Below are 25882 nucleotides of genomic sequence, written 5' to 3'. Positions count from 1 at the left end.
CGCCTGCGGCCCTGCGCCTGGCGGCAGATGGAGGCGGCGTGACGCCTGGTGTCCTGTGCCGTGCCTGTGGAAATTGGATCGATAGCCTGAAGTCCCGTGTGTCACCATGCAACACGCTAGAATTGGATTAGACTTAGCAAGCCCAAGTACTCAGACGGTTAGACCTATAGGCTATAGGGTCTGCTGCTTGGTGGGCCCCTAAAATTTGGAGGCCCTGTGCGAGCGCACCTGCTGCACTTGCCTGCGCTCGGGCCTGGGCGGACCAAGGAATTAGTTTGGACCGGAGCTGAACCACACCGAACCCTCTACTATCTGTCTATCCGACACAAAAAAAAACACTACAAGAAATACCCTTATACATAACGGTTTACCGGTGACCTTCCAACAAATCATCACAGAATGTAGTCATCTGTGACGGTCCAAATCCAAGGTGATAGATATATGATGATTAGTTAAACTATTATCATGGTTGGACGTCATCGATCATTTTGGCACCTCCGTAGTCATCTATGACGGACTCATGTGGGAGGTCACAAATCCAACATCCAACGTGTCATGCTGATCAGAGACCGAGAGGCAGGCGGCTGGCGCTGGGCAGGTGGGACCCATCTGTCAGTGAGGGATGTAAACAGGGGAGGTGGGACCTACCTGTCGGTGAGGAAGCTAAATGTGCAAGGACTCATGTGGGAGGTCACAGATCCAACATCCAACGTGTCATGCTGATAAGAGACTGAGAGGCAGGCGGCTGGTGCTGGGCAGGTGGGACCTACCTATCGGTGAGGAAGCTAAATGTGCAAGGACTCGTGTGGGAGGTCACAGATCCAACATCCAACGTATTTTGCTGCTACTAGGAATCGAACCGCGAACCTCTCGGTTGAGAAAGCAGGGACCTAACCACTAGGATACTGAATTGTTTTTGCATAGTGTTGATCTGTTTTTTCTTTAGTCCTTTCTCAAACAAATTATAGTGCTTTGAGATTAAGGAGCCATTTGACCATAGACCACACTTGTCTGTGCCGGCCGCCCCTTTCCATGACCCTGTCCACGGTGGCTGTCTTCCGTCCCGAGTCCCGACGCCTGGCCGGCGGCAGCCCCACCCCACCGGCCTTCCCCGCGGCCCTGCCTAGCCGGCGGCCGCCCTGTGCCAGCCGTCATCCCCACCCCGCCGGCCCATCCCTTCCTGACAGGTGAAGCCGTGAGCACGAAGAGGCCTGCCACTCGCCCACTCCACCAGATCCCAGCGTGCGGCGCGCCGACGCAGGCCAGCAGCTGGTTGGGCCGGCCAGCGTAGCGGCCGTTCGCCCATCCCTGGTGTCCCCATTGGCCTCCCCTGCCCGGCGGCCCGGCCAGCTGCTGCTCCCCTACCTGGACGGCCGGGGCCATTCTCCGCCACCTTAACCCCACCGCCACCAGCCCGCTCTAGAAGTTGCTGGTCATATTGGTCTGCGAGAACAACCACTGTGAGTTCTTCTGTTACCTTGTGCCTGGTCGGCTAGTCGTGCTATAACTGTAATAGTGTTCATCGGTGTGATTTTGAAATCAAAAGTGGAGTGACTTTGGAGTACCTAGTTTACGTTTATGCAGATGGGATGGGGACGACAGAGTGGAGGACCTCCAAGAGCCTGGCTTACTACAAGCGCGGGGACTATGCGCCTGGGTTAAAGGTTAAGAGTTTACTGAGGGCCAGTGGTTCCAGCAGCGGCAACGGCTCCGTCAAGGCTCCCATGCACGGGATCCATCGCCGGCCACCTGCGGATCTTGGCTCAGCTGACTTCGATTGGTATGGATTTGGATGCATAGTTTAATTCAGTGACGTCATTTGTTACTTGATGTAGTGGTTGTAATGAAGATTTATTTATTTTCTGCAATTTTTTATGTAGATGGATAGACGTTGGGTTCATGGTGCTCTGTTTACGCCTTAGTATATTTCTGGTGTCCGGTCTTTCATGAACTTTGTGAGAGAGAGGTTTACTGAGGATGAGCAAATTTTGTGCCCATGTAGTCGCTGTATGAACCATCAATCTCTACACCAAAATGAAGTGGAGAGGCACCTACTGCTCAATGGCATGTCCAGCACATATAGCAGGTGGATAAATCATGAAGAGGACAGCGATGTTCATGTTTTGGAGGAACCAGCAGTACTTGAGGATGCAAATGTTGATTCTTTTGTATCTGAGGAAACTAATGATTGTGGACTTGAAGGGATGTTAGGGGAACTTGTCAGGTCTGAACAAAATGGAAATGAGGCTACACTTGAAGATGGAAATGAGGACGCTGCATCACGTTTCAAACAGCTGATTGAAGAGGCTAAGCGTGAGCTATATCCTGGTTGCATCAATTTTTCAAGGTTCACATTTGTAGTCAAGATGCTCCATGTGAAGTCATACTATAGGATCACTAACTCAGCATTTTCTGCAATTTTGAAGATCTTGTCAGAAGCTTTCCCATAGTTCAATACTATTCCAAAATCATATGACGAAGCTAAGAAAATGCTACGTGAATTAGGACTTGGTTCTGTATCAATTCATGTGTGCCCCAACAATTGTGTGCTATTTAGAAAGACATATGCAGGATTGGATAACTGTCCAGTTTGTGAGGCATCAAGATGGAAAGATCCTGAGAGCAAGAAGGTTCCAACAAAAGTACTGCGGCAGTTTCCATTGGTCCCTAGGCTACAAAGGTTGTTTGTTTCCAAGAAAAGATCTGAGGAAGCACAGTGGCATAAGTTGAAGGGGAAATACAATGAGAAGGAAATGACTCATCCTGCAAATGGAAGGCATGGGAAGATTTTGAAAACCACTGGCCTGATTTTGCTGAAGATGCCCGAAACCTAAGACTTGAACTTGCCATAGATGGTTTCAATCCTTTTAGCAACATGAGTTCATCTTATAGCATGTGTTCTATTTTTGTGATTCCATACAACTTACCACCTTGGGCATGCATGGATGAATCTAATTTCATGATGGCTTTGTTGATTCCTGGTCCTTATTCACTGGGGAAGGCCTTTGATGTTTTCTTGCAACCTCTTGTAGAAGAATTACTTGAGCTATGGTCTGGTGTGGATACTCTTGATGCTATTGCCGGAAAAGATTTTAAGCTTCATGCTACAGTGTTGTGGTGCATTCATGATTATCCAGCACTAAGTACCCTATTAGGGTGTACCACAAGTGGTTACTTTGCTTGTCTCCATTGTGACAAAAATCCTCTGTCGTATGCCATAAGGAGCAAGCTATGTTATATTGGGCACTACCATTTCCTTCCCAGAGGTCATCGTTTGCGCAAGGACAGTGAATTTGCATCCCTCCATGATAGCAGTGCGAAGCCAGGTACTTTCACCATAGAAGAGCTGTGAAAAGAATTAGAAAAGGTTAGAGATGTTAGAGTAGGACAAAAAAGGAAGTGTTCAGGAAAGCATGTGCCAATTTGGGGCAGAAGGATTTGTTTGTGGGACTTACCATATTGGCCATCTCTGAAGCTTAGACACAATCTTGATGTCATGCATATTGAAAAAATGCGTGTGAAAGCCTCCTTAGTACCATTCTGGAAATAAAAGAGAAGTCAAAGGACATAGTTAATGCAAGGCTTGATCTGGCTGATTTGAAAATTAGAAAGGAGTTGCAATTAGAGCATAGTGGAGATTCATATGACATGCCCAAAGCTCGATATACGTTTTCCAAGTCAAAGAAGATTGAATTCTGTAATTTCTTGAAGGAGGCCAAGTTTCCAGATGGATATGCTTCAAATATACAAAGATGCTTAAATGCTGACTCAATCAAGTGGCAAGGCCTGAAAACTCATGACTGCCACATTCAGTTGCAAAGGATTATACCTGCTGGGCTGAGAGGGCTGTTGGATGATGATATATATCAAACACTTTTTTAGGGAATTGTGCATCCAAAAACTAAACAAAGATGTCTTGGCTCGAATGAAGACTGAAATACCTATCATATTGTGCAAGCTTGAGAAAATCTTCCCCCTGCTTTTTTTGATGTCATGGTTCACCTTGCTGTCCACTTGCCTGATGAGGTCATCCTCTGTGGACCTGTGTAGTTCGGGTGGATGTACCCAATTGAACGGCGCTTGTATACTTTGAAGAGGTCTGTTAGGAACAAGGCATGCCCAGAAGGCTCAATTGCAGAGGCTTATATGGCAGATGAAGCCCTCACATTTTGCTCGAGATATATGGATGATGTAGAGACAAGGTTTAATTGACTCCCAAGAAATGTTGGATTTTCAGATCAATCAGCCTATACTGTTGATGTTTTTGGGCACAGTGTCAATCTTATTGGTGCATGTGATATTTCCTACTCTGAGGAACTTGATAAGTTGGTTTGGTATGCTCTCCATAATTGCGATCAGGCTGAGAAGTACATAAAGTATGTTCTTAAATCTATATTTTGTATATTACATCTGTTTCTTAATGATTTTCAGATTAGCAACTTACTGATTTTTTTATTTTTAGTTACATAATGTTTGAAGATGAATTAACAGCAGCAGGGGTGGCTGCTGCAGATCTTGAAAGAAGGACAAAGTAGGGATTTGGGAGTTGGTTCAGGAATTACGTTAGTATCTTATTGTTATCCTAAATTTTTAGTTATCTTGTAGATAATTATTTTGGCGCTAAGACATTCCCTTTTGCAGGTGTGGAGGTTGAATGCATCAAAGGAGGTAGATGATGATATATTTGCCGTAGCTTGTGGCCCTGACCTTAGAGTAAGATCATACTCCACATGTGTTGTCAATGGTGTGCGGTACTGCACCGTCGAGCGTGACAAAAACAAGAAGACACAAAACTCTGGGGTGGCCTGTGCAGGTGCATACAGAAGTGAGATGATTGATTTTTATGGTACATTGAAAGAGATTATTGAGTTACAGTAAAATGCCAAGGATGATGGTAAAAAAGAACTGTTGTTGTTTTTAGATGTGACTGGTATAAATTGGATGGTAAGCATACTGCAGTAAGGGATGATGGATTTTGTAAAAGCATCAATATTGGCAGCTTGTGGTACAAGAAAGACTATTTTATTTTGGCAACTCAAGCTACACAGGTTTTTTATTTGCCAGATATTAAGAATGGAATGAATTGGCGGATTGTCCAGACATTTAAGCATAATCATTTCTACAATGTGTCTGAAATAGATGGTGTCATATCCACTGCTGCACCCTATCAAGAGCAGACATGTGTTGTGGGCACTGGTAGAAGACCAGAAGTTTCTGAGATGTTACCTGACATGCTTTTGAACAGGGCTGATAAGGCTGGCCTTCTTGTTGATGCTGCTGAGGTTGCTCGACTTACAAAGGAAAATCAATCAAAGACTATTAGTGAAGATGAAGAGGGTGATGAGGTAGAGGATGACACACTGATGGAGTACTGGAGTGAAGAAAAAGTTGTCCCTATTGAGGTAGATAGCGACGATGAGTAGTTTCTGTACTAGTGATCTGATCATTTTTCATGTATTATTATGTAATATTTTCCTTATTTAGTAATGGAGTTAAGAACCCATATTTGGAAGCAACAAGACATTTCTATTTGGATTTATGACTATATTATGTCCAGAATTTTCCTGTTTAGTATTGCAAGCTGCCCCTGTTTGGATTGTGACCATTTCCGTGTACAAGTTATTTGGTACTAACTAGTGGCGGAGCTCGAACAAAAATTTAGGTGGGGCGCATCACAGAGATTGATGATGATATCTCGGTGATAACAGCATCAATAGCAGCCAAGAAAGTATCAATACGTAATGATGCTCCTGAGTGATTAAATTACCATCTAGCCTTGATCGACTGACCCCATGGGCCTTTTTTCCTTCCCAGAAGGCTGAATCGTTTTTACTTGTTTGGTCGTTCCTTCTATCGCCTTCCTCGGTGCGTCGGACGACGGACGTCGCCGCTCCTTCGCTCCCGCGTGCCGGAGGGGAGGAAGACAGAGGGGTACTAGTGGATCCACTCCGACGGTAGCTGGGGCAGCCGTCCCACACTGCTGCATGGGGAGCTCCGCCTATGGTACTGACAATATATATATATATATATATATATATATATATATATATATATATATATATATATATATATATATATAATCACCACCAAAACCCCGTAAGCAAGATACGTTCGAGTCGAACACTTCTCAAATCATTAACAATCACTATAGGTTATGTGGAATGTACCACAAAGTAAAATGTAGCCTTTGTAGAAATACATGCGAGAGCTTCGAAGTGATATAGATTATTGGGCTTAATATGTGCTACTAAGTACTATTACTTGTCATAAGAGGGGGCAGTAGTGATTTATTTACATTACCGGGCCTAAACAATTTAATTGACCAAATTTATACAATTAATACCAAGCAAGTATATATAGTAATCAAAATTTGGTAAGGTTATTACCGTGCACTATTTTAATATCTTGAAAGCTAAAAAAATATATAAGGACCATTTCAAGAAAAAAAAGAAGCACCCTGAATGTTTTGGCGGGCATTCTGAACAGTGTAGGCGCGCACCCTGAAACTTTTGCTGGCAGCGGCCTTCCCCACTCCACAATTTGGCATGCGAATTTACCAATCTGGCCCGCCCGCCTAGATAGCACTCCATCACACAAAGGAAACGATGAGGCTATTTTGGTAATATTGCAGTGCCCTATATAATTGGGCTTCGCCGTCTTGCAGGAAATGCCACCCCCAAATCCCCCCAATCCTCCAAATCTCAGCCCCAGATTCCTACGCCCCGCCATCCGTCGTCCCGCAGCCAGTGGCCCTACCGTCTGCCATCCCGCAGCCACCGCCGCTCTGCCATCCCACAGCCACCGCTTCCTCTTCTCCCAGAGTATCTGCAGAAATGCCGATGTCGCCGAAGAAGAGGGGCAGAAAACCAACAAAGAGGACATGGCCGGGAAACCACTTTGTAGGTGAAGTGTCTCTCCTGTATCCTTATTTTCGGTGATCTTGCTTACACAGTATCGGGTCGCCTAGATATGCTCCTATGAACCCTATCTGAGTGATAATGGCTGCAGGCGATTAGAACCCTATCTGAGTTTCTTGGTTTAGAAAGTCTTATTGCCATGGTGGGTGTATTATTTTTAGAGCCTTTAAAACTCATTTAGTTTTACTGATACTCCTTGAGCCCATTCCTGTTGTTCACTCTGGATAGAGGCAGATTTAGTCATCTATGGTATGATACTTATTTTGGCATATACAGTGGCATTCTTCAGTGTCTTGTCTTGGCTGGACTCCTGCTTACCTTGTCCTCTGTATGTGCTCCTGTTTTTTTTATTTTTTTTAATCATGAAATATGTCCCTAATTTTCTCTTTATTCCTTCTTAATGCAGATCCTCCGCTTACTGACTATGAACTTCAGTGGATGAGAACGTGTTTCCACAACAACGCAAAGATGCGGCAACTAGGACTTCCTGTACTAGCTACACTTTTTGCGAACACTAGGATTTACCCAGAAATCCAGCAGCAGAAGGAAGCAGAAAACTCTAGCTCAAAGTACAATGGTGAGGATGAGCCAAACAGTGATGGCCATCTAAGTGATGATGGCCTAGAACTAGAGACGGAGTTGGGGTGTACACCTTCTAGTTTATCATAGTTTATCATATAAGGTGCTAGTTATTCCATAGTGTCAAATCTTAATATGTGGATTGCTTGCTCATTGCATTTAATGTTTATCTCCCAATCATATAAGACAACAACAAAGGTTACCAAGAGAGGTGTTCAGAAGGCGCAACCTGAGATGCAACCTGGTGTTCGCACAAGGTCATAGAAGAACTGTGCAGCTGATGTTACTGTAGTGACTAATCAAGCTGAAATCTGCAATCAGCCTATAAAGAAAGGTTAAATGACTACATTCCTGTAACAAATTGAACTCAAATTGTAGAACCAGCATTCCAAAGTACTATTACTAATTCTATATTGCATTGTAGCTGATGCAGGCGAGCAAAATGGCTGCCTGACTAGAGATAAGCATATAAAAACTGAGCTGAACCTCTCTGAAGCTGCCACAATGAATGATGTCAATGAAAATGGAGAAATAGAGGGTGCCAATGTTTTTGAAGGTGTGTCATGCTCTTGGTATTTGTTCTTCACATTTTTTAGCTTGTCTTGATGGTTCAGCAAGTGCATAGTACCATAGAAGAACCACAAGTCGAGCTTGTCTCTGCAACCAAATTGTGCATGCTTTGCTTCTATACATGAGCATCAGTTCAAGTTACAGTTATTTTCTACTCAAGTCAACCTGGTACTGCTAGGCTCAATTGGTCAATTATATTAGGATATTTATTATGGTTGGCTGATACTCCAATGCTTAAGATAACTCATGGACAGACAATTTAGTCACCAGTGCATGACTAAAATTCTGTACTTCATACATTGTTCATAATAAAATGAAAACTAGCTCAGTCTTGAACACCAGTTTTGATATTATTGTTAAATCAACAACTTTAATTTTCATAAGTTGATAGGATAATATTTAACTAGTATCTGTTACTACTTTTGTTTCTGCATTATCGAGTGGTGAATTTCTTGAATCAGAGTTCAGAAGTTTATGCTTATCCTTTGTAGATGACCCATTTGATGAGGAGGACTGGATGAGGGGACCTAATATTGGGAGAGAACTTGATTCAATGACTCACTTGAGGAAAGGCAAACTTCCTTTGGTTATTGAATCGGGGAAGAAAAGACCGAACTCAGTGATGATTGCTGCAAAATTTGCAACTGAGTGCAACATTGCAGTAAGGAACCATGTTCCAATATTTTCACATTGGAAGGAGTACAAGAAACATCCTAAGATCATCAAGGGGTACATAGACAGAGTTGGTGTAAGTGTTCAAACTTGCCTCTTTTCACTGTTTATTTCCAACACCAACATTGTGTATTCAATAGCATTTGGCAATGTTGTTTATTGTTACCAGACAAAGTTTCATACGGATGTAAAGGCAGCACCTATGAAAAAAGCATGTGTGGCTATGATGAAGAAAGCTATTCACCAGCAGCGCTACAAGCTCAAAAAGAGGTATTTTGATGCTTTGCCACTACATCTAGTGCCCAAAACATCTCCTGTGACCTCAATGACTGATGAGCAATGGGATAAACTTGTGGAACACTGCAAAAATGAAAAAAATGGTAAGTTCATCCAACTATTCCCCATCTCATCATGTTAATGTCATATGTGCTTAACAATAGAACTGTGTTGTTGTAGGTGACTTGTGAGAAGAACAGACAGAACAGAAGCAAAGTGCAATTCCATCAGACCACTGGTTCTCGCAGCTATGAAATGCAGATTGTAAATTTGGTGAGTACAACTCACTGACACTTTTGACTAGAACATCCTATTTGAGCTTCAATTGCAACATATTGTATATGAACTAACTTTAAGTTGAATACCAAGTATTATAATTTGCTTGTCAGGTCTCTTCTTCTCTGCATATTTAAGAGAGCTTTGTATGTAGCTATGCCACATAGATTAGTAATAGTTGACAAAAATATGCTACTGGTTGCTTGGTTTTCAAAATTATGTCATAACATACTAAACTTGGGGCTGTAAAATTAGCTATGGCAGTTTCACTAGAACATGCTGTAACTTTAGTTTGTTTACTGCCTTTTATCTGTGTTAGAAATACATAGAATCAACAACAGTTTTTTAAAGTGTCCTTTTCTATTCATTTTCAAGCGAACAAGTACAAAAATGAACCATCAAATGCACTGGAACTATTTTAAGAGATGCACTACAGCAAAAAGAAAGGTTTTGCTCCTGCAGTTCAATCTCTTATTGTAAGTAAAATCATACTTAGTTCACAACCAAATGATACATTAGGTTCATATGTCATGATCATTGAGCTATCTATGTCTCCTCCACTGCTAGGTTGAAATGGAGAAGCTAAATGAACTTGTAGATGATGGTCTTGAACGAAAGGATGTGACTGATGTGGTCTATAAGGCTCTTGTTCAGAAAACTAAGAAGAACATATTTCTTGTAAATGTGGGGCTCAGAAGCAAAGGTACTTGTGTCAGTGAGAGCGACCTAGAAGAGGAACTGGTGGTGGAGAAACAAACATCAAGTGATCTTAGGGAGGTTATCAAGACTCAACAACAACAAATGGAAGAAATGATGAAGAAATTCGAGGAATCAGAAACAGCGAGGGTTAAGCAAGAAGGGGAATTGAAGAAAAAGCAAGCTGACACTGATGCACTGATCAGGCCTTTGATGTCCATGGTTCCGGGATGTCAAGCAAAATGGTAAGGTTGTCTTGGGTTATCGGCTAGCGCACTGATGCTGTTGGATGCTTCTTTTGGTGATGGATGCATTTTGGCAAGTTGTTTTCCTGCAATGTTAGTCTGTGAACAAGTGGATGCATGGTCTTTTGTTTGAACTGATGCATGATCTTCACCCTTTGCAGTTATGTGAATTGATGAACTAATGTAAGGTCTGATGCATGTCCTAGCCTATGGTGTGCCAAACTTCTTATGTAACTGATAGTTACTATGTTGGCATATGTTTAGATGTATCTGCGAATCTGTGATGATGTGATATATCTATTTATATGCGATGGCATATTTATAGGAATCTGTGATGATCTATAGTGATCTGTGACTACCTGAATGGTGTGAATTTAAGTTTGAATTTACTGTCAACTTAAATTTGAATTTGCTGCAATTTAAATTTGAAGTTGGTGCAATTTAAATTTCAATGTCTGCTGATTTTTAATGGCCCACAGTGGGCCAATTCTATTGTGTAATTGGGCTAGCCCAATAGTTCCTACTAGAATATGGGCCTAACTAAAACTAAAAAACTACACAACACATGGGCCTCATGAACAATGGGCCACAAACAGCCTACTGATGACGTGGCTGCTACACAAACAGCCTACTAATGACGTGGCAACGTAGCAGCCATATGTAACTTAATCGTGACGATTCATTTCATCACTATTGCCTTTTGCTATTGTTGCCGACCAGTTCATCCATGATGAATAAAAAAGCTAACTTGTGACGGTCCATTTCGGTTCAACAAATGTATGACACGGGATACATGACGTTTTTCGTGATCGTCATCAATAGTTAACTGTGACGCATTTTCGCATGTCCGTGACTAAAGTAAACCGTCATGTATAAGGGGATTTTTTGTAGTGAAAAAAGAGGAACGAAATAGCCAATAGCAGCATTGGTATTTTGCTTGCGTATGGATCTCTTGCTGATTGGGTTGTTGTCTTGTTGACGCTCTCTAGCGTAAAGATCTGCTGGACACTTTTTTCCTGAGCTAACCATACATATCGAGACATGGTAGGAGCTACATGGTCTGGACTTGTGCTGGACCTGGGCCGGATCTGACCCAAAAGTCGAATTTTGACCACCTTGACGTTTTTTTACAGCAAAATACAACTAGTTAGGGCACAAGCATTGGCGGAACAAGATTGGTAGGATTCATTCCCGCCTGCTCCAAATTCTTCAGCTAAAGATCTTTATAAATTGAAAAATAACTCTTTGATTGAGTAAGAAAATGGTTTGTCATGTGTCCTCTATCGTTGAAAATTATGCGATCTTAACAAAAACAAAAAGTTATTTTGTGAAGGCTGTGGCTGCACGAGTAACAATATAATATTTTTATTTCAATGTTTTGCCGGCATGTTCACATTCCGTTATCTTTTATTTTTTAAAAAATATGGCTATAAATGCACTCGGACCCGCCCTAATCCCACAAACATATCTTCTCCTGTCTGTGAGTCGAGTAGTAAACTCTAATCTGATCATGCCTTCCTCCGTCCGCCGCCGCAAACGCCGCCGTGTGGGTGGCCACTGGAACTCTTCCCCTTCGCCTCCATAGTCCAGGGACTGGGCGGCGCTGCCTTCCGACGTCCTGTGGGATGTGTTCCGGAGGCTGCGGATCGCCGACATCCTCTGCGGAGCCGGCCAGGTCTGCGTGGCCTGGCGGCGCTTCTCAATCGACGAGCGCTCTCTGTGGCGGTGCATCGACCTGACCGGCTGGAACAAGCGTCGACGGACAGCCATGGGCCGCGTGGCCCTGGAGCGCAGCGCCGGGCAGTGCGAGGCCTTCAGCGGCCACGACGCCGGCCAGTTCCTGTGCCGCATCGCCGCCAGCGCTCCGTCGCTGAGGAGCCTCCATGTCCGTCCGTTCCGGCGCTTTAGCATCCATCGTCCCAGCGCGCACCTGATCAGCAGGGTCATCGTGAAGCTCCCGCTGCTGGAGGAGCTCGTGCTGTCGCGCCTGATCCTGCCCAATCCCGACGCGTTGCTGGTGGCCCTCCTCGACTACTGCTCGCGCCTCCAGGTGCTCGATCTCGGCCGCTGCGTCACGTTCTCGCCGACGGCGAGAGAGGTGCGGAAAAGATGCAGGAGGAGGACGATCAAGCACCTCACGCTGCCACGTTGTGTTCCACATGTCGATCCAGTGTACATCACAGGGGGTTTTGAGTTCTCAAAGTTATGATGAAGTGGCAATTCGTTATTATCATATAATTAGCAAAGTGATTTTTTTGTCTTCTCTTTTGTTTTGTATTTTTGGGCTGTGCCTTTGGACCACGAGGATATGCTTATTAACCGCTCCTTGCAGAGCACTACATGGATGCTGAGTGATCTATTTCTTGTTCTTGTCAGAATTTGTGTACTTGTTGACTTCCAAAAGATACATTACAGTTAAAAATGTTCGAACAGCTAGTGTTTCTTTCACCGAGTTCCCGTGCAGTAGCTGTTGCTACTGCAACTTAAGCAGTGGCCGGGCGTGAGGAGATCACTGTTCAGCCCTGTAGTGGTACTGTGCGGTGCTGTTCACCCAGTTACTGTGGTGTCTGTTAACTACTGTACCATCGGATCTGAGCTGTCGATCTGAGATTTGGACGGCCTGCGTGCAGTCCTTAACGTGCAGTGGCACACTGCCACTGGATCTCCGTTTCTTTAGCATTGAAGGTCCAAGGGTTTTTTATGTACAGATGGTGGGTCCAAAATTTAAGTGGGTGTTTGGTTTCCGTGGACATAGACTAAACTTTAGTCCCTAAATAAGTTCCATGGACTAAAGTCCATTAATGCAGTTGAACAAAGACCCTTCTACCCCTTCTACCCACCACCTGGTACCCTGTTCTAGTCCCTCTCCGGCCTCCCCTCCCCTCCCCTCCTCCGCCCACATGGCGCTCGAGGCGCAGGCCTCCCCATCGCCGTGCCGCTCCCCGCCGCGCGCGCGGATGCGGCGGCGGATAGTATAAACCCTTCCCAAATCAACATAAGAGGAAAAAAACAAACGCAAACCCCCTCTGCTTCCTCTGTTTCTCCTCCTCCCCCGATTGCTCTCGATCTGCCAGCGCGAGACACCATGGCCGACAAGGCGTCTCTGGAGAAGAAGTTGTGGACCGACGTCAAGGAGGAGGAGGAGGTCAAGGCAAAGGCGGAGGCTGCCGCGGGGACGGCGTCCTCGTCCTCCTCCACCTCTGAGCCGACGGTGGAGGCGTAGGCCAAGCAGATCGAGGCAGCGAGGCCCGGGCAGGAGGCCGGTGGCAACGGCGGCGGGGGCCAGGCGGGAGGGCGGCGGGAAGGAGGCCGGCGGCGGGAGCGGCAGAGGGAGGCCGGCGGTGACAACGGCGGGGGCCGGGCGGGAGGGAGGCCGGCGACGACGGTGGCGGGGGCCGGGCGGGAGGCAGCGGGAGGGAGACCGACGGAGGGAGCCGGGTGGGAGGAAGGGGAATAAATGAAGGGCAGGGGTGTCCCCAGGATCCTTTAGTCCAGTTTAGTTTACCCCATATGGACTAGAGGACTAAACACTTTAGTCCACCTGTTTGGCACTTTAGGGATTAAAAGTGCAAAAAAATAAGTGGACTAAACTTTAGTCCTGGTAACCAAACAGGCCTAAACAAGGTGCCAAACATATGGGCCAGCGTGTATAAGTGGACATTAAAATGTAATCTAAACACTGCAACAAATATATGAGCCATTAAATCGCTGCTACCTAATGTCACAGTGCTCAGTTTGAGGCTTCAAATTGAGGAACATAAACATTTGCAGTAGCGTTTCTGAGAATGGGCAATCTACTAGTGGCATAAAACCCCTTATGTGAATTGTGCTATAGAGGTGCATGGGTCAATATATGTTGCTACTAACGCCGAAGCCTTGTTTAGGTGGAATTGATCATAGTAAGCCCACATGCTTCTGTTCTCTCTCGTTGCTGGAGGTTCAGAGTTGAGCCTGGTCCGTCATATATTCACACCCTGTACTTCCTCCATCCCAAATTACTATTCGTTTAGCTTTTCTATATATATATATATATATATATATATATATATATATATATATATATGTATAGGCATCCACTATTCGGTCCCCAGGGTACAGAATAAGCTATTCTATACCCGAGTCCCTCCACGCACCGGCCTCCCGCGCGTCCCGTGCGCTCGACTGACCATCGGTGTATTGTCGTCCACGTTTTTTTTTCTCTCCCGTGGCTTTCTCGTTTGCATCTGGAACTGCAGTTTCCCGGTGACGGCCGCCTGCCACCCCGCTCCATCGGCCGTTCCCGCGCGGTGTGCAGGGCCTGGAACGCCATCGCCTCCAACCCGAGCATCGACGGCGTCCTCGCCAACCGCCCGGCTGCCGTCACCCGCGGCAGCAGGTGGCTTGAGGTCGTCGATGGCCATAGCAGGCTGATTTCTTCAGTGAATTGCTTTTCAGATTGGTCTGCTGAAATCCCACTAGTACTGTTGCTATCTTTCATCTCTACCGTGTATTGTTTCCAATTCCGCCGCCGTATGCCCAGGGGAGGAGGACGCCCAGGGGAGTAGCGACGGCCGTGCTGTCCTCGCGAGCTATGAAGAAGACGTAGACGCCCAGCGGCTCCCGCAGATTTCGGAGGTGGGCAGCGGACGGCGTCCTCGTCAACGCTTCAACAATTGAATCAACAGTGGTCTGTTCAACAGTAGTGATTGGATCATTGATTTCTTCAGTGAATTGCTTTTCAGATTGGTCTGCTGAAATCCCACTAGTACTGTTGGAAACAATCTCTCTACCGTGGATTGTTTGAATACACCATCATCACTGGGAGTGTTGTCCAACGGTTTCGGAGCCCCAGTATCTTCTAATTTTGTCTCCTCTGCATTCTTCAGATCTGTCATTGCAACATATTCAAACTTCTCTTTCGTACGCTTTGGCTCGGATCTCAGTTGCCTCTTGTGTTCTAGATTCTGACTGGCTGTTTCACTTTTTGTTCGGCGATAATTTTGACTGGCCGTTTCACGCTGCGTCATTCGACTATAACTCTGCACCTTCTTTTCCATGATGTGTTTACCTGTCAGCTGACTTTGTGGTTGCCTTCTCATTTTATCTGTCTTGGCAGTCTTTCCATTCTTTCCTTGAGCCTTGCTTTCAGAAGTGGCAAGGTTCTCCTTGTTAAACTTCTCCCTTGTCCTCCTTGGCTTCACCTCACTGTCTCTCTGTTTCGAAGGGCTGCTGTGCATTCAGTTTGGTCAGACAAACAGCCACTTTCCAAACTTTGTCATTGCCATTCAGTTTAGACACTGGACTCTAGACAGTGCAACTTCCAAGCTTTGAACTCCAAACAATTTTTTTTAGATGGTTGTTGTGTCATTGAATATTTGTACAAACTCTGAATCGGCAAAATACAGTTCTCTAATGGATATGCAATGTGTTGTTACCTTTCAGACCACCTTGCCAGTGATGGGTTGTCAGAGGATATTGTTTGAAGAAGCAGGACCGTCCGCGCCGAGTAGGGACTCTGCGGATAGCCCTTCACCGAAAAGGCTGGAGATGAACGACATGAGAGTCACCGTCGACGTGAGAAATACAGAAGTGCCGGAAAGGTCACCGCCACGATCTGAACCGCCCCAGCCGGGAGAACGAGACACTATTGACTCTTGCATCAAAGTTCCGGAGATGTTGGAGAGCTCCAGCACTAGATTTCAAACTCCGCCCACACAGATAGGTTGCCAGCAAGGGAGTAATGAGGATCAAACCATTACAACGGGAAGACAGGGTGTTGTGTTCTTGCCTCCGGATACTTTGAACGCAAACCAGATGATTGCTAGTGAAGAAGAAATTCCACCACAAACACACGTAAGTGATGCATGATAAATCTTTGTTTGAATTGTACAAAGCAGTTATATGCACAGTTAAAAAGCACAAATGCATGAGAGTAGTCAGTGAAAATATATGTTATGTCATATCTTTAAGGCTGTGATGATAATTGAATTTTCTACGCAAATATTGATTCATATGGCGGTGCAATAGTATATGATGTTAATTGAAATTAATGTTATTTGAAGCAGAATGAAAGCATGGATCCAAAGATGATACCCAGAGAAGGGATGTCATTCCACACGGAAGCTGAAGCAAAGGCGTTCTACATGAGATATGCACAACTGGCCGGGTTCGGCGTGAAAATGTGCAACAAGAAAAAATTCTCTAGAGTGATGAGGTGTAGCTGTGAAGGAAAAGGAGATTTTTATAAAGGTGATGAGGCTCTGCGAGTACGGAACAAGACAACAATGAAGACGAAGTGCAAAGCTCATTTGAAGTTTACGAGAGTGTATGACAGTGAAGGCAACGAAGTAGATATGATTATAGAAAATGCAAACCTATTTCACAACCACCTGTTGCATACCCCTTTGAAAACCAAGAAAATGAGGTCACACAAGAGCACGGAACCGATACTTTATCAAATAATTGATGAATTGCAGGAAGCCGGCGTGAGTACGCAAAGTATAAAGAATGTATTGCAAAATATGCATGGGGGTGCAGAGCTTGTTCCGATAACATCGCAGGACATAGAGAACAGGTAAAAGAACCTCACACAGTTTGTTATTCTTGAATAGTAAGGTTCATGCCAAGCTAAAGTATATGATCATTGGTGTCGTTAATGAAATGTACTTAAAATTTAGAAGGATAAAATGTTGAGTTTTTTTAACCTGTTTTATAGGAAGGCCACTAATGTACGGGAAGAACACGCAGATGACATAAACAAGCTTATTGAATTCTTCAAGGATTGTGAGGCTCAAAACCCGCAGTTCCGATGGGAACCCAAGCTGGACTCTGAAGGTGTTATACACAGCTTATTCTGGAGTCATGCAAGCATGCAGGGCGATTATGCAGATTTTGGTGATGCAATGAGCTTTGACACAACTCATAAGACTAACATTTATGAGAAGCCACTAGCAATGTTTGTTGGATCAAACCACCATCTGCAGAATACATTGTTTGGATGTGCATTGGTAGGAGATGAAACAGCTGAAACTTTTGAATGGGTGTTCAAAGCATTCAAAAAGTGCATGGGACAAAGTAGAACAAGGTGTATCCTCACAGGTAATATGTTCATCATTGATGTTTATGATAAAAATATTTGATACATGAGCATATACAACTATTTAGAGCAATTAAAGAACTAACAATGATGAATTTGCATCTTGTGATAGACCAAGACCAGGCAATGGGAGTGGCAATTGCCAAAGAGTTCCCAGGGGTTGTTCATAAGATTTGCAGATGGCATGTGGTGAACAAGCACATGCCACATCTAACCAACCTCTTTGGGATGTATGCGAAGAAAAATTTCAAGGACAAATTTTATTCTGTGCTAAACCACCCACTCACCCCTGTGGAGTTCGAGGCCGCTTGGTAGGAACTATTGGATGAGTTCGACCTACAAAAGGATAGCACTTTAGATAGCCTTTACTGCCAGCGAGAACTGTATGTGCCGGCATATTTCAAAGACCAATATTGTGGCCGGATGGCATCGACACAAAGAAGCGAGAGCTCAAATTTTGTCATGAAGAAGTGTTTTGTTAACAAGCACACGGCTTTGCACAAGTTCGCCAAAAAAATTCTTGACTTCATGCATTCACGTAAGATGAAGGAGTCTGAAGAGTCGTACCATGGAACGGTAATGTAACCAGCGTGTCAATTCATATTTATGGAGTGCGTGTATAAACACCATTTCCCTTAACTAACTGTTGCTCTTGTACTGTGACAGAGCAAAAGGCTCACAAGAAGCAAGTGGCCATTTGAAATACAGGTTCAAGAATTTATACTAGAAATGTGTTCAAAGACTTTGAAAAGAAGATGATCGATTGCATGGCTTTCGATATAGAAGACAATCCAATAGAGGGTGAAACATGCTATCTGGTAACTCACACAAATAGGTCTTCTAAAATATCTTGGGGGCAGCACCAGTTCAAAGTACGTGCAAACAAAGAAAATGGTGAGTTTCATTGCGAGTGCAAGGAGTGTCAGCATACAGGTACATGATAAAACTGTTACAATATTTATAGCGTACATCCCAATTTCTTATTAACAGTACATATACTCTCTTGGTTGTTTAGGTTTGTTCTGCGTGCACTTGTTGAGAGCCTTCATGAGAATCCAGCTAAATAGTATACCACAACATTACATTCTCCGTAGATACACAAAATATGCACAGCAGGAGTTGGGATTCGACAGGAATGACAAGCTCCTAGTTGGGGCTGATGGAGTCACACAGTTGTACAGAATCAAAGATCTAACGTCCCTAGCAATGGCTGCAGTCAGGTCTGGGAGCATGTCGCGCGCTGCGCACATTAGAACGAGAGAGGTGTTGGCAAAGCTTGACAAAGATAACAAAGAAATACCCCCTGACATCGGGCCAAGCACAACAAACATGCACCAAGAATCACCTGGAGAGGTAACAATTCTAAAATGTTGCATGAAGTGTATGTTGCATGGCAAGGCACTTAACCGCATACATCTGGGTTTGATTTTGCAGGAGTTATCAGATTGTAGTGAAAGTGATGATGGCTATGGTGACAACACAAATGATGAACAATTGGCGAAAAGGGTTACCCAGGTAGGCTTGTATCATGATACAGGTGTATGCGAGTTAACACACTAGGAAAAAAGATTTGCATAATAACAATGACGCAATGTGAAGCAGGAATTGGGACAAGCGTGGATGGAAATGAAGCCAGAGAGAGTATAAAGGGGAAAATGGTTCTTGCAACAAATCTGGTATGATTTGTGATGGAAGTAGTTTAAATACGGGAAAGACACAAGTTAACTTGCATATCAGCAAGAAATATTAAAAGAGATGTGTTAATTGTATTACAGGATGCTTTTGGCGGAGACTTTGTGCGCAACGAGGTTGTGCTAACCAACCAAATAGACATGACAACTAAAGATGCAAGAGTGCATGAAGGATGTGCAACCCACAGTGGCGAGGTTAGAAGAATGAGTTTGGAAATAATTAATGCCATCACCATTGTTGCATTGAATTTAAAGTTTGTGCAATAATCTTTGCAGTATCATACCAATGATGATAGACTGATCAGCCGAGTCCCACCTATGAGAGCCAAGACTAAACGGCAGAGCATACCACCATCTGAAAAGAAGGAAATTACGTTGGGAGCCAAAGGTGTGAAAAAGGACACAAGGAAATGCAGTATTTGTGGGTACTACGCAACACATAACGCGAGAACATGTCCCAAACTCTAGCATAACAAAGAGCGCTTGGAAGTATTGAAGAACAGAATGAGAGGCATGCCACGAGGAGCACAGCATAAGGGAAGTGCCAGCCAGCATGATAGTGGAGGAGAAGAGCATAACATAGGGTGACAGCAGGACACAAAGAAGTGCCAAGAAAATAAATATATTGATTACGAGAGCAATGACGAGCAGTTTAAGGACACGGATATGGAAGGGTGAGGACCAGATACGCGTTGTACATAAATTTAAATATTTTTTGTCAACAGTGTATTCCAGTCTTTGTTGTCTACACATTTAAATAATTCAATGTTATCCGTTAGGGCATCATGACAACTACTCAGCTAGGTAATGTTTGTATGTTTGGTTCGGACAAGGTTTTGTTTTTATTTTTTGGTGTGTTTGTATGTGTGTGATGATTTATGAATGTAACCAGACTAAGGTAGAAAAAAGGAAGCTCCAACTGAATCCTTGAAAAAAAAAAAATCTGTGTGTCCTTCTCAACGCCCTCGCAACCACCAAGTGCGATTGTAAACAGCTTGAATTTTTCTATGTGCAGCTGTTGTGTGTGTGAACGAGAAGCAGTCAAATAAGGATGCAAGAGGAAAAAATGGACCAGCGATTTGAGGCCTCGGCCAAACTCTATGCAGCGCAGGTTAAATTGAACCTTCAAGAAACTTGCAAAAGGCTTGGTCTGTGATCACCAGTGGATATGCACCATGCAGCATGGAGACTATGGGAAGTTTTTTTCATGCACATGCAATGGAAAGCAATCTCTAAAACCGTGCATGCATGGTGATTAAGGAAAGGCTGGAAATGGGTGGAACAAAAATCCTTGGTATGTCTCCGTGCATGCATGCCTTTATAGAAGAAGCTGTTTGTAGTGAAAAAAAGATTGTGAGGCTAGCCGCATTCATTGCATGCCTAGCATGCCTTAAACCCCGCTTAAGTGTTGACCTAGATTAAATAGTTTTTGCGGGATTCGTCCAGTGCTCATTGTATATAAAAGGGCATTGGATGTCTCTGTAATATATAGGGAACATTGCCAGTAGTAGTTCCTCTGAGCATGCCTCCGTGTGCAACGATGCCTAAGCGCAGAGACATATCTTTTGAAGAATACTGGGATCATTATCGGCAACGAGCGGTCTTGAAGGATGTTCCAGACATTTGTGAAAGTAGTGAAAAAACAAAAGAAGATGGCGGCAAAGGAAAGGTAATCAAGAAGAAAGAGAATAAAGTCAGGTGTATTTACTCGGAATAATGTTTTTGTTCAGTAATTTTATTTACTAGATGTCACATATTTAATTATCAAATGTATCATTGAATAGAAAGTGGCAAAGCCCATAGAAAAACAGACTTCGTTCCAAAAGGAGCACGACAAATTTATGAGCGATATAGTATTTGAGGAGATGTGCCTTGTGGAAGGGGAGCTTCCGGACAAACTAGCGAGGAATGGGACAACAGAAGGCGAGATTAGCATGGTGATTTTTGAGTATTTGAAAAGAATATGAAGGACAATAGAAAAAGATTATTATATTGAAGAATTATCATAGTGTGGTTTAATACATTTGCAGAATGGGGAGAACACGGAGGCGGAGGTTTCCAGCAAGATTGGACGGTGAAAAACAACATCAAGGAAGCCAAGTAGCGATTAAATAATTTACTTAATAATCGAGTACAGAAACTGATTTTTGTAATAAGAGTAATATTTTAATAAGGCATTACCCTTGTCATTGTGTACATTCTTGAGTACCGACCCCAGTATGCGAATTCTGATCGTGGCGATAGTCAAGGTGTGAGAATATGTAAGAATTAGTGCAACGGAGAACATCCCTATGCAGTGTTAGGTCCATGATTTCATTTGTGGTTGATTGAGAATGGATCATGTGATGTTGCAGCGTGAGAAATTCTGCCCCCTGCGATTTTTCAACACACGCTAATAGGAGAAACTGAACATTGGGTAGCACTCATATGCAATAGCAGCTTCCTTTCAATGAATCAGTTTTGTTTCTCCGAATATCTGTGCTGCTTAGAGGCGTAGAGATGTTTCTGTCCGTCCCTACCTCCCTCAATGAGCTAAGAGACAAAGTCAGTATTACCTATAATCGAGCTCTTGTTTTACTGTGGAAATCTTTGGCGTAATTTTCTATAGAGTAACAAAGCATCACACACACGGCAAGTAAAAGGCGTATATCGACAAATATGGCACTTCAGATATACGACAAAAAGGATGAAACCTTGTGCTACATTACTGGTGTCCCATTTCCATTGCCGTAGCAACATGAAACAAACGATCAGTTTATAATATACAAAAGACTAGCAATAGCGATAGGAAAGCTAGACGCAACGGCCTCATAAGAGGGGCATACATGCTTAAAACAGAACAAAGAGATGCGTCGGGACTGTCGCAGCAGCATTAATACACATCAAAAATGAGGTATTCACATGTCAGTCACAAAACTAAGCATTGTTCATATATGAATCATGAGAATGTACAATATGCACAGCTACAAAAGAATAAAAAATTAAATAGTAAAGGGTTGTAATGAACAAAAAAAACTAATAGAAAAAAGGGTGATGATCATCTCGACGGTACTGAAGGATTTCGTCGGGCAGCGCCACAACCTTGTTCTGCTTATGAAAAGTGAGGTAATACAAGGTCTCAGCACGCAACTCTTTTGATCGTTCCTGAAATTAAAGGCATATAGCCATGAAAAGTAAGAAACTGCATGCGAAAGGGTAGAGTCTTGGGAAAAGACTTACAGCAGCGATGCTAGTGTGTAGTGAGCCATGGCCATCACCATCATAGAACTCGAGAAACTTCATGGCAAAGAATGCACTGTCCGACGTGGCCTTCTGGACGGGAACCTTGACCGGGACATGTCTCCAGTTCTTGAATGATTTAAATTTGAGAGGTGCAGCAATGGAGAGAGCATCACTTAGTCGGTGCATGATTTTTTTCCCAAATTCCAAATGATACTTGTCCCAATTGTTGTCAGACTCAGGGGTGTACAACATTGAGTCAAGCACATCAATCCGTGATTGGCCAAAGTTAACGCAATAATCAGACCAATGGTGCTGATGTAGAACTGGTAGAAGAATCTACACAGTGTGTAAAAAGAAGAATTGACTTATTTTTGCGAAAATATAATAACAATGACTTATCTACTTAACTAAATTCACGAGTACAACATATGCAGAAGCTACTCAAACACATAATTATGAAACCAGCAAACTCATGGCCAGATTGGAGGACCAGAAAAAAATGGACAAAAGCTAACAAAAAAAATAGTAGATGTACCATCTTTGTCTTCTTCAAGTCTGTGAAAGGAAGACGACATTGGATGGCTGTCACTGTAGCAAACTGGCTATATTTGGGTTCGGAGCTGTCCCTTTTGGGCCACTCAACATTGAGAATTGCCTTCAAGAAAAGAAATGCCATGGAATAAAAAAAAGTACGAAAGAATGGAAAATTTTTAATAAATCTAGTGTCAAAGAATGGCAAAATAAAAGCTTACTGAGAGGTCAGCATCAAAAAAAATTCTGTAACCATGGCACTCGGATCTGATCCAATAATCATTATAGCTAAGACATTTGACAAATCCTGTGATAAAAGTTGAGTCTGGGATTGCACCATCGGCAAATGATTGTGCAATCATGTCACAAGTTAAAGGGCTGCTACCAAACTGGATCACCGGCATGCTGTGGATATTACAATCAGCAAATGGAGAAATAGAAAGTTTGGCTGTTATAAGATTTAGAAATGGACAAAAGCTAACCTTTTCAATGTGGAGTCATCAGCGCACATGTGTCCAAAGAGACTCATTGCTGCGTCCACATTGGGTGCAGGACGGGACATAATTCCATACTTGAAGGGTGAAGAATATTTAGCAGGCTTCCGTGTCATGCGTTTCCCTGTTCTCTGTTCTGACACATGTAAAGTGCCTAACACCATGTTATTTTGATCCTTTGGAAAGGTCAAAATAACATGTAGTTGGAAAATAATTAGCTGGAAGGATTGCAACTCGAATCGAATGGAGTGGGTGGTAATCGTGTCTAGTTAAACATACAGTTTTGGCCTGGTCTTCAAATTGGGTAGTGCGTGATGAAGGGAGAGTATGCATATGATTTGATTGCTCTTCACAATAGATGGCATCAATGAGATTGTTGATTCTATTCATATCATGGTTGCTGTCAGGCAAACTAGAAGAGGGGGGTATATGATCTGAAAAATTAATGACATGAATACAGCGTTAAGCAAGAACATAAATGACTCCTAAACAATTAAAGGCTGAGCATATGGGTAACAATCCTGACAGCTGCATATTGTAATGTAAGCCTGGATACAACCTGGAAAAGAGATAAAGAGAAAATTCAGACTACATAGTGCTAACTAGAGCAAGTAGTAGTACGTGCATGGTCATCCCTGCAAGCTTCTTGATGAGGTTTAGTGCAAGGTGTAGTGCCACCAGTTTTAGATGTGGCGGGATCTGTGACCAAGATTTCCAAAATAACTGCTGTTAAGCTTTTATGGTAAAGGGTCATTACCGAGCATTTTGCTGGTTGTAGTATGCGATAGGCAGCACCTGTGGTGTATGAGTTTTAGCCGTTGCCATCCCTTAATACGTCATCTCTGTAGCAAGAACTTGGGGTCCTGAAAACACCGCCGTTTCCATGCTCGAATAGTTGATCTACAGAAAGTAATGTACAGAAAAATAAGTTGAAACTTTCAAGAGCAATTTGATTAGGAATTGAAAAAAAGTACATAATTAGAATGGATTGTGGGGATCGATGTGTGCCACCGTTGTGAGGATCGACAAAGTCCTCTTCGGTGCCTGAGTTGTTCCTCCGTGAAGTCTCCCCAATATTGTTATGATCAGAAGCCGACCTCTGGGCAGCAATAAGCTCCTCTATTCCGCACTTTTCAGCTAGACGATAAGGAGCTCTAGCAATGTTGCATAGAGAAGCTTGGATGGCACAAGTGTTCTCAGATAAGGTTTGGTCAAACTGGTCGAACAATTCATTAAATGCTTGCAAGGGGTGACCAGTGAGACAACCCAATGGACGGGATAAGAGATCACGCAAACGTGGAATACGAATCTTAGGGACGTTAGTCATGTCATCCAAACCAACATTGAAGTTCCTGGGTTTTGGTGGAGCCTGGCATGTATAATGATGTGTAAAATTGAGTATATACAAGGAAAGAGGTAATGACACTAAAAGTAAACCATGTAAAAAATAAGGAAACTACATGGAACATATGTCAGGTTTTAGAAGTGAGTAATGTACACAGAGCAACAAGAAGAATAATACAACACCAGGAATTACTGCATATATATGTGCATAGATATTGTGTGTGTATTTGTAACATGACAATTCAATTTAATATTTGGCACATACCTCTGTGCCATCCTGGGCAAGGAAATAATCGGTTAATCGCCTAGAATTATCAGCTGCACTATTCTTTTCCTTTGAAGAGCGGTGAGAGGACCGAAACTTCTTCCTACGGCGATCTACAACCCCGGTGCGATCATCAGAAGCATTCCTCATACGGCGAACAGATTTATTGCACCCCGGATCATGGTCATCCGCAATAAAATTTGCGCCAGGATCATCAGGAACATAACTGTGTTGAGGAACATTTCGGTTGGGTAGCTGTTGAAAAGACGATCCAGGGCCACCACCCACTGGATAAGATGATCGCAACTCGGGTCAAAGAAGAACCTCGAACCTGAAGTGAGAAAAATGAAAGTATAAAGTATAGACCATGAATCAATGAAAATGTAGTGGACTACAGGATAGGCGGTGAAATTATAAACACGCGCATACCTCTCCTGTGTGCTCTCGAATACAGCTAGCTTCGGGTTGATAGGCATCCTATTCACCAACCGCTGACAAGTATCTGTCCTGTGAGACAAATCAAATTGAACATACTCTGTGTCAGTAATAATGAATACAATGAGTGGTTAGGATCCAAATATGTTGTAGTTGTTTACATGGAATATTTACAAACTGAAAAGAATAAAATGATGTAAACGTTATGACAGGCATGGGAAAGCGGAAGAGATGAGAACACAGACAAAAATGAGTCACATAAGACCTTCTAGTTGAGCAGATCCGTGGAGAACCTTGCTGAACACCTTCTGACTGTAAGGGAACCGTATCTACACATGGAAGAAAATAATTAGAGAGAACTACAAAAACTACTCTTTCTTTACTCGTTTTCTAAAGATTTAGCAGATACCTGAAGACTCCATGAGTAGGTATGAAAATGAAGGAAACCACAGCTCGGAGGGATGATGGCAGAGCTGCCTGGCATGGGGGAGGAAAAGAGTTGTTAATTATAGAGGTGCATTATACAGGGGTACGTATTCTTTCACTGAATGAACTAGCATCTTTATTAATGGTATAAAAACTCTACTTTGAGGG

General features: G+C 43.3%; 1 pseudogene; it reads left to right on the top strand.

The window, feature by feature from the left end:
* Positions 1-1880: 1880 nt before the first annotated feature.
* On the top strand, positions 1881-5423 carry LOC140223136 (uncharacterized; annotated as a pseudogene).
* The last annotated feature ends 20459 nt before the right edge of the window (positions 5424-25882 follow it).

The sequence above is a fragment of the Setaria viridis genome, chromosome 6 (assembly GCF_005286985.2).
Source record: "Setaria viridis chromosome 6, Setaria_viridis_v4.0, whole genome shotgun sequence".
Lineage (NCBI taxonomy): Eukaryota > Viridiplantae > Streptophyta > Magnoliopsida > Poales > Poaceae > Setaria > Setaria viridis.
This window is presented reverse-complemented; position numbering and strand designations above follow the sequence as displayed.